Genomic DNA, 10,685 nt, shown 5'->3' on the forward strand with positions numbered 1-10,685 from the left:
TTTGTGCCCTTCCAGGGAACATCTCTATAACAGACTGGACCTTTAACCAACTAACTGTTGGGAATTGATGAGCCGTTAAGCTCAAATCACCCCCTTTATGTGGTAAATTCCCATTAAAATAGTAGAGTAAATGCAGCAGTGAGACTTATGCGGTGTGAGTTCAGGAAAGCCTCTGTGTCTTCTTCAGGATGGCAAAAGGACCACAAAGCTAGCTTTAAAGTTTAAAAGCATTTATTGAGGTAAAAAGAAATCCATTGATGGATAGAAAGGTTTGGAGCTAACTAGCTTATCTAATCTGATCTAATACACATAGATAGATCAAAATAACAAAGATCTAGATAGCTACATCTTGACTACAAGAGCGGACAAAGTGCGTCCTCTCTCTGGAACAAAGCAGGAAGATCGAATGGCGACCAACCTCCTGGGTCTCTTTCTTCTCTAGGGCCATAAACATTCCAGAGACCAAATTGGGGAAGTCACGTCAACCCTAGGAGAGATCACATTTCTAAAGCATCAAAGGATGGGGTGATCCCAGCCATGAAAGCCTTTGACAATACAACATTCACACTGGCCTCCAACTGGCAAGAGTTCTTCTCTCACCCTGGACTTTCCACAGATATATATAAACCTTCCTTGGTGAGTTTTTCCATACCTCACAACCTCTGAGGATGCCTGCCATAGATGTGGGCGAAACGTCAGGAGGGAATATTTCTGGAACATGGCCAGACAGCCCGGAAAACATACAACAGTCCTGTGATCCCAGCCATGAAAACCTTCGACAATACAACTTCCTTTTTTCCCTTTGATATGTTTTGGAATATTTTCCTCATAATTATGGTATTGCAAGGTGATATCCATTAGGATACAGTACAACCGAACCAGCATGGCAGGATGGCTTATGTGCTCAGCTAAGTTAAAACTGCATTCTGTGAGTCTACATTGACTCAAGCTGCCCATGAATACTAGAAAGGTCTGGCAAAACTAATCCTGAATATTCCTTGTCTCGGAAGACCCTATAAAATTAATGGGATAGCCATGGGTCGGTCAGCAGGTGACTCGAAGGCATAAGCTTGCAAAATCCTAAAAACGACCAGAGAAGCAGGAAGACAGTAAGCCTAGGATATGTTTCATAGCTTTTTGCAAATTTAGTTGCCTCCTGATGTGTCTCTCTCCTCACGATTGTGGAAGGCACAGAAAGGGGCACCAGCCTTGCCTGCTTTAGTTCATCCTCAAACGCAACCGTGACATCATTAAAAATCCTGAGCATTTTAACGCCCGGTAATAGCACTTCTGGACTTTTGTGCCATTAGCAAAGGTTGAGCAAGCACCACATTCACTAGAATAAAGAAAGAGTTAGAATTCAAGGTCAGCCGCCGGAGTAGCACATTCTGCCTTGTCCCTCTTTTTGTGGTTAATATGCAACTCCTGCTTGGATTTACCAATTATATATATTCTTCCTGCAATAAAAAGCGTTATAAGCAAGCGCTCTCCAGCTTCTCGCAGGGCTTGCGGAATCGTTGGGGTCACCAAAGTTATGCAATATTTAAGACACGGCTGATACTTCCAATATTAAGCTTGCTATACTTTTTGGAGGAAGCCAAGAGCCACGCTGCCTATAAAAGACCCATCAACCGGAGAAATACAGCAGAAGCTGCTTTTCCGGGGAAGTCAAGTGCGGCAATGATATTCTTTCCAGGCTTCATTGACCGCTGATGGCTGGTTGCTACTTTTTGCAGGGACTATTTACAGGTAACTTTTATTTGTGTGTTTGTTTCATCTATAGAGCATTTGTACTCAACCCTTCAGCAAACAATACATGGCTTAGTTCCCGACTGATGGCAAAGGTGACCTCTCGCGGCATTTTCTTGCCAGATGGGGTTTGCCATTGCCTTCCTCTGAGGCTCAGAGAATCTGACCTACCCAAAGCCATTAAGGGTGCACCTATAATGTAAAATTAATGCAGTTTGACCCCTGATTAAATAACACGATTTGATGCTATGGGCTCCTGGGATTTGTAGTTGGGGAGGTAGAGGCACCTGTATTTTTTGGCAGAGAATGCTAAAGACCTTGTCAAATGACAACTGCCGTGATTCCATGGCATTGAGCTATGACAAAGTGAGGTCTGTGTTCCTGTTATTCCCCCCACTCATGTTCCCACCATGGAAACAACCGTCTAGTTTATGACATGGGAAGTGGGGAGGGAGAATAACCAACAAAAATGGGGAAAATTGTTTTCCTCCTCCTTCTCTCTCTAGCAGCCCCTTGTAGCCTCCACCCGGATAATGGCACAGTACCCGGAGTAGTTTACAAAGTGTTGTTTTGACAGTTCCCACCCAGAGCCGGCACTAGGTAATTTTCAAGTGTAGGCGAACAGAATTTTGCCCCCCAAAAAAACCAATCACTGTAAAAATAAAAGCGTTGGATAAGCGAAAATGTTGGATAATAAGGAGGGATTAAGGAAATGCCTATTCAACATCAAATGACATTAAGATTTTACAAATTAAGCACCAAAACATCATGTTTTACAACAAATCGACATAACACCTCCCAACAAAGGATTCCCCCCAAGCAGGAATCAGCCAGGCCTTGAAGCTGCAAGACCATTAAAGGCTAATCAAAGTGATCAATTACAACATTTACAATTGCCTGCAATGGATTTCTTTCTCCCACCCTGGACCTTCTACAGATATATAAACCCCACTTACCTAGCTTCCAACAGAACTCACAACCTCTGAGGATGCCGGGCAAAGGCCCCTGAGGCCAAACAAAGGCCCCCGGAGGTCAGGCCTTCCAGCGAGCACTGGCCCGAAGGCGAAGGAGGCGGGGGGTGGTGCCATCCTCCTGGGGGGCTCAACTGTTCATCCCTTCTGAGTTTTAGGGGAAAAGTGAAGACCTGGCTTTGTGGGCAAGCGTTTGATGAGTGAATTCTGTTGGCTTCAACTCGGTCTGGATTAAGGTTTATGTACAAGGTTTTGTGGACGAATGATTCAAGGATTTTATACTGTATGGTTTTGAATGTATGTATTTTGTTAAATTATTCAGTTGTTTTATCTTCTTGTATTGTATATTGGCATTGAATTTTTGCCAGATTGTGAGCCGCCCTGAGTCCCTTCGGGTGAGAAGAGTGGGATAGAAATAATGGAAATAAATAAATAAATAAACTGTCTTTCGGGCCACTTAGGTAAACAGCAAGCCGGGCTATTTAATGGTCGGGGGCTTAACCCGACCTGGGCTTCAAACTCATAGTGATATATTGCAGTGGTTACTAGCCAGATGCGGCACAGCCCGGCACAGTTTGTTTTTCCTGCAATAGGCAGTAAGAGCACCTAAAGCTTCGGAGAGCTTCTGTTCAACCATTTCAAAGCTCCCTGTTTGAGCGGTGATGGCATGATCATCAGCATAGATTAAATTCTGTCCCTTCTGACAGTCGCTGGTCATTTGAGTAAATGCTAAACATTGATGGTCAAGCACGCTCCCCTGTGGCTGGCCATTTTTCTGTTTTCACCATCTGCTTCTCTGGCCCTGGAACTCAACAAAAAAGCTCCTGTTTTGTAGCAGATTTCCTATGAAGCGGGTGAGGTGGTAGTTCTTTGTGATAGTATACATTTTTTTCAGGAAGAGGTGATGATTTACAGTACTGACAGGTCTGTGAAGACAGCTCCTGTAATCTGCTGTCTTTCAAAACCATCTTCTATGTGTTGAGTCGGGTTCGGCACTTGTGATGAGCAGCTTTTCACTTTCCTGAAATCAGCTTGGTCTGATAATGTCACTTAATTGGCAATTTTAGCCAATGAAGAAAACACCTTTCTACACATACCAAAGACCCATTATATACAGTGGGATAGTGAATGGGATCCCTGATATAAAATGGCAAAACCAAAATTTGCTTTGGGAACTTTCTCTTGCTCCCTCTCCTTCTCTCTCTCTTTTCCCACACAAGACACAGATGCATAAACATATGTTCAAAATAGGCCAATTAAAGAAGGGAGGTTTTTTTAATCAGATGGCCATCTGTCAGGGCTGCTTTCATTGTGTCTTCCTGCATGGCAGAATTGGGATAGATTGGGTATCACTTCCAATTCTCTGACTCTATGGCGATCGAGATATGATATGTAAAAATATACCTTCCCGTTCCTTGAAATGAATAAAAAATGACAACGTTCTTGAAGCGATTTACTTGGGCCGAAGAAATAAAAAACACCACAAATGCACAGGAGAATAAAAAAAAGAATAGGCAATCAATTTGTTAAAAATTAATTATGAGCGAACAGGGCAAATCCCCGAGCATATGGTTTTGAATTTCACCAACATTCAGGTGCCATTTATTTTTTTATTGATATCGCCTTGTAAGATGTCCAAGGCATTCTGTGAGTCCCTTTCCTTCAGAGAAATGAAATATGGGCCTTTTGAAATTTGAAAATAAAATATGCAGGCGTGTGTCACTGATCTTAAAAGACAGCAAGGAAGCAATGTTCAGCTGCCATTGCCATTTGTCAGAGCTGAAGAGAAGACTGGACAAGGCCTTTTCATTTGTGATGATCGAGGTCAGGCCTGGGCAAACTTGGGCCCTCCAGGTGCTTTGGACTCCGACTCCCACCATTCCTAACAGCCTCAGGCCCTTTCCTTTTCCTCCTCAGTTGCGTAATAATAATAATAATAATCATCATCATCATCATCATCATCATCTCGGGGAGGATACACTGCAAACATTCAATACCGTTTGGACAGACAGGACAAAACAGAAAAGACAGACAGAAAGGAGGTGTGTTGAATCTGAACTCAACCTTCAAGGCATGGACTTTGAGACAAGTCCATGCCTTGGAGGTTGAGTTTGGATTCATTCACAGTTGAGTTCGGATTCATTCACAGTTGGAGGTTGAGTTTGGATTCATTCACAGTTGGAGGTTGAGTTTGGATTCATTCACAGTTGAGTTCAGATTCATTCACAGTTCGAGGTTGAGTTCAGATTCATTCACAGTTGAGTTCAGATTCATTCACAGTTCGAGGTTGAGTTCGGATTCATTCACAGTTGGAGGTTGAGTTCGGATTCATTCACAGTTGAGATTGGATTCATTCACTGTTGGAGGTTGAGTTTGGATTCATTCACAGTTGGAGGTTGAGTTTGGATTCATTCACAGTTGAGTTCGGATTCATTCACAGTTGGAGGTTGAGTTTGGATTCATTCACAGTTGGAGGTTGAGTTTGGATTCATTCACAGTTGAGTTCAGATTCATTCACAGTTCGAGGTTGAGTTCAGATTCATTCACAGTTGGAGGTTGAGTTCGGATTCATTCACGGTTGAGATTGGATTCATTCACAGTTGAGTTTGGATTCATTCACAGTTGAGTTTGGATTCATTCACAGTTGAAGGTTGAGTTTGGATTCATTCACAGTTGAGTTTGGATTCATTCACAGTTGGAGGTTGAGTTTGGATTCATTCACGGTTGAGTTCGGATTCATTCACAGTTGGAGGTTGAGTTTGGATTCATTCATGGTTGAGTTCGGATTCATTCATAGTTGGAAGTTGAGTTTGGATTCATTCACAGTTGAGTTTGGATTCATTCACAGTTGGAGGTTGAGTTCAGATTCATTCACAGTTGAGTTCAGATTCATTCACAGTTGGAGGTTGAGTTCGGATTCATTCACAGTTGAGTTCAGATTCATTCACAGTTGGAGGTTGAGTTCGGATTCATTCACGGTTGCTCCATTCTCTATGACGAAGAGCCATCAGGACTTCCTCCTTCCACCTTCCTTTTGGTCATTGCATTTCTAGTCTTGTTCTTTATGATGTCATAAAATACCTCCCCCACTAATTAGCGTTACCTAATTTCTCAACTTACAGTTCTAAGCTGTTTTCGAACGGTTTAGGTAAACAGTGAGCTGGGCTTGACGGTTGGGTGCTCACCCCGACCGGGCTTCAAACTGGCCACCTTTCATTTGGTAGATCTTATTACTGCTGGTGATTTACCAACTGTGCTAAAGACATAATAAATATATTGTGTCTTGAGACTATCAACATCTGACCCTGTTGTACTATTGTTTTTAGTTCTTGATATGTGTTTTAATTTGTTATTCTTTGTTCTGTGTTGGGCTCCGCCCCAGGTTAGCTGCCCCGAGTCCCTCCGGGGAGATGGTGGCGGGATAGAAAAATAAAGTATTATTATTATTATTATTATTATTATTATTATTATTATTATTATTATATTATTATTATTACTTCTTTTAGTGCCAAAACAGAGCCACAATCAGCAGTACAAGATCTACCAATTGAAAGGTGTCCAGTTCAAAGCCTGGTCGGGGTGAGCACTCGACCGTCAAGCCCAGCTCACTGTTTACCTAAGCAGTTCGAAAATATACTCTCTTTCCCCATCTATAAACCTAGAAGTACTCTATATTAGTGAATATGGGTACAAATAATGGATTACTTGAGGCAATTTATGACTCAAGCTACCCACTACCAATGGGATCGGGCATGGGGAAGCTCGAGCCCTCCAGTTGAGGGTCCTGAGGCTGTTAGGAATTGTGGGAGTTGGAGTCCAAAACACGTGGAAGGCCCAAGTTGGCCCATGTCTATCTATCTAGTTATATGAAGATCATTTCTATCTCAAGAATTTCTCATAAGGTTTATATTGAAATGCCTTCTTTCAGACTTTATTGACTCCACATACACACATGCATCCTCATAATTTGGTGCTTATGTCTGTGTGTGTATATAAAATAAAAAAGCAAGCATAAATATGTATGGATGCCTCCTGCATTTTGCTATAGGCCTTTGAAAGGAATACATCTTCCTTTGTTTATTTGGGTAATTCCCTGGATTCAAGGAAATCTGCTCCGTGCCTGGAAGATGCTCTGTTGGATAACTCCAAGGAGAAATTGCAGATATATATAAATGGCACATTAGAAAAATCACAGTGATTAGTAATTATTCCCAAAGGAGTTTCTCAGGAGGTATAAATTCAGTTTCCAGCTGGAATATTATCTGATCGCGAGGGGAGGAGCAGGAATGGAGGAAACTCATAAATGGGCCGTTTCATTTTTAAACCCTCTGCCTATCGATTTTCCTATTATCATAAAAGGAGATAAAATGATATTCTGCTGCTTCCAAATAATATGCGCACCAAACAGTGCTGAGATGCCAACATATTGAAAATGTGATTCGGCACCGATTCCCAATGTTCTCTTTTGCACTTACGCTTTTCCGGGGCTGAATGAAATCAATTCCAAAGGGACAGCTTTCTTTTTTAAGGGTCAGGAAATGGAAACGGCGTTTCTAATATCAGTCGATTGCTAAGCATGAAGCCGTAAGGTTGGAGTTTGGATAGGAGGGAGCTGATGGAACCAATAGGACTGATGGGAAATTACCTTAATAGCCAGGCAAGTACCTCTTTGGTTAGGGAAATTACAGGTAAATGGCTCACAATGACTAGGAAATAGCTACTTTGTAGTGGAAAATGATGAGTCCTTTGAGGGACAGGACATGTCGTACCTTCTCCCTAATCTGTCACCAGTGAGAGGATTTACTCCATGTATGTCTTTGTATGGAGAGACTGGAGGATCTGAGAAAGATTGATGGAAGTCCAGACTGAAGTTCTATAACAACACCCTAGGAGCCATGGTGGTACAATGGGTTAAACCCTTACGCTGGCTGAACTGCTGATCTGAAGGTTGGGTTGCTGACCTGAAGGTTGCAGGTTCAAATTCGTGAGACGGGGTGAGCTCTGTCTGTCAGTTCTAGCTTGCAGGGACATGAGAGAAGCCTCACAGCTAACACATCCGGGTTTCCCCTGAGCAACGTCTATATAGACAACCAATTCTCCCACACCAGAAGCGATTTGCAGTATGTTCTCAAGTCGCTTCTGACATAATAAACAAAAACCCTAGGATGCAGATTGTCTCAATGTTGCCTTGGTCTCAGTGAATGGTGATGGGCAACTCCTACCCTGTTTCCCTGAAAATAAGACATTCCCAGAAAATAAGACCTAGTAGAGGTTTTGCTGAATTGCTAAATATAAGGCCTCCCCCGAAAGTAAGACCTAGCAAAGTTTTTGCTTGGAAGCATACCCAACAAACAGAATACCAGAGCTTGCAGGATCGGTAAATGTACGTACCATAGATTGTTATACATGGAAATAATGGTAGTAACAAGAAATTCTTGATAGGATTCACAGCTTGTTTGGTTATGCTGATTTGTGATGACAACTACTGTATAGTATATAATAAATGTTCATGTTTTTGTTCAACAATTAATGTGAATTCTTCTTCGTGGAAAAATAAGACATCCCCTGAAAATAAGACCTAGCACATCCTTGGGAGCAAAAATTAATATAAGACACTGTCTTATTTTCAGGGAAACACGGTATGTCTCAATTGCTATTACTATGTTTGCTGAGACAAATTAACAACCAGTATTTGTTGGAATTAATCCCTTCTCCACTTCCACTTCTTTTTCCTTGTGTATCGTGTCTTATTTAGATTGCACTCTGTGGGGTGGGAACAGAGGCGGTTCAACCCTGACTCCCCTTCGGGGTGAGAAAAAAGGGCGGAATATAAATACTGTAAATAATAAATAAATAAATTCCTAATCCATCTAAAATGCTGACATGTGCCTTTCATCTTAAGAACAGAAAAGCATCTCAAGTTCTGAGGACCACTGGGAAGGAATCCCACTGGAGCTAGGGAAGTTACAACTGTGACAAGGAGAAGAGGAGGCCACTGAGGACATCTTTCGAACTGTGAACCCACTGGTTTGTAGGATTGAGTGCCACAGTGTCACTATCACAGCCTCCTTAACTCTGGTACGGCAATGTGCTCTGATGGGAAACCTCTGAAGTTCATCAGTGCCATATCATTGCAAAGCCGCCCGACTGCCCTTCCTTTAGATCAGGGATAATAAAGTGTTGTTAGTCTTTTCAAGGTCAAACTGCACTTCTTGCTATGAAAATATAAGAGAGAAGCACATTACTTTGTCAAGTTAATACAGTGTGATAGACTTTCTCAGGCAGCCCATCCAGAAAGACTGTAAACGTCTAATAGATTTAGGGAAACGGTTCCTCGGGGAACGTATTAGGAAGAAGCCATCGATGGATCAAATTGCTCACTGAGTATTACTTATTGGGGAACAGCATGGTTTTAAATGATTGCTCTCTTATCAAAAGCCTGGAGACAAATTGCATGCCTTGGATTAAACTTTACAAGAATGGGTCAATAATTTCTATTGGAGAATGCGTGATGCTTTCGGTGAGGTCGGGTTCCCGGCTCCCCTCCCTCCCCAAACAGTGAGCGAGTCGTGTAATTTCAAATGCTGTAATTATGTCCCCGGGAACGTTTTTTGCCGAATTATTTTCCAATTACTTAATATGCTGTTTATCCTCTGTCGTTCTTTGGAGATGAAATTGGTCATATCTGCAAAGCCCCGCCGCCAATTCCCTTTAACGACAGAACCACTTTAATTGTAAAGCATGTTTATGGGAGGCCTGTATTAATCAAACAATGCCAACCAAGTGTAAAGCATTTGTCCACATGTTTGCAGAACTATAAAACGCTTGTCTTTTATAGGTCTGCAAACATGTGCACAAGTCTACTGATTAAATATGTTTTGGACCTCATAATCCTTTTGCCACGAGTCTAGACAGAGCGAGCATAACATCGTGGTTAAAAGGTTAAGGCAAAGTTCATGAAATTCCTGCTTCAAATCTCATCTAGTCAACCGGGGAGGGTTTCGAGTAAATCAGAGAGGGTTTCGAGTAAATCAGAGAGGGTTTCAAGTCAATCAGAGAGGGTTTCGAGTCATTCAGAGAGGGTTTCGAGTCAATCAGAGAGGGTATCGAGTCAATCAGACAGGGTTTCGAGTCAAAGAGGGTTTTGAGTCAATCAGAGAGGGTTTCGAGTCATTCAGAGAGGGTTTCGAGTCAATCAGAGAGGGTTTCGAGTCAATCAGTGAGGATGTCAAGTCAATCAGACAGGGTTTCAAGTGAATCAGAGAGAGTTTCAAGTCAATCAAAAATGGAATCCATGCAATTTATGATCAGCAAAGAGCTAAAATTAGGGTCAATGGACAAACAACAGAGGAATTTGAAATAAAAAAGGGAACTAGACAAGGTTGCCCCTTATCTCCACTTATTTTTATTCTAGCATTAGAAGTTTTGTTAAGGTCGATTAAAAAAGATGAAAATTTAAAAGGTATCAAATTAGATAAACAAGAAATCAAAATCCGCGTATTTGCGGATGATGTAATTTGTATAGTGGAAAACCCAAAGTCTAAAATTAAAAATTGGCTATATAAAATTGAAGAATTTGGTAAGCTAGCAGGTATTAGAATTAGTAGAGATAAAACAGTGATTTTAACAAAGAATATGTCATTGGAAAGTCAGGAAATATTGAAGAAGATTTCAGGATTAGAAATAGTAAAAAAAAAAATCAAATATTTAGGCATCTGGATAGCAACAAAGAACAATCAATTGCTGGAGTTAAATGATGGGGCGAAATGGAAAAGTATCTGTTTTTATTTCTGAAATTTACCGCTCTTGGCTTATACTGGAGTTAATGTTTTCCCAGTTTTTTTGTGGTAAATGTTCATCAGTCAAAGTTTTCTAGTTAATAATCCATTCGTGAGTTCATTAATCCAAATTCGTTAATCAGAGTTACAGTTCATCAATCCAAGTTCGCAACACCAGTCCCTTTGC

At 41.4% G+C, this 10,685-nt stretch overlaps 1 long non-coding RNA gene across 1 annotated transcript; it reads left to right on the forward strand.

Annotated features, from left to right (window-relative positions):
* The first annotated feature begins 1,474 nt into the window (after nucleotides 1-1,474).
* LOC134294209 (uncharacterized) lies at nucleotides 1,475-9,211 on the forward strand. The gene is made up of 2 exons (XR_010001181.1): nucleotides 1,475-1,749; nucleotides 8,623-9,211. It is a non-coding gene; the product is annotated as an uncharacterized LOC134294209 (long non-coding RNA).
* The last annotated feature ends 1,474 nt before the right edge of the window (nucleotides 9,212-10,685 follow it).

Source organism: Anolis carolinensis, unplaced genomic scaffold, assembly GCF_035594765.1.
Source record: "Anolis carolinensis isolate JA03-04 unplaced genomic scaffold, rAnoCar3.1.pri scaffold_13, whole genome shotgun sequence".
NCBI lineage: Eukaryota > Metazoa > Chordata > Lepidosauria > Squamata > Dactyloidae > Anolis > Anolis carolinensis.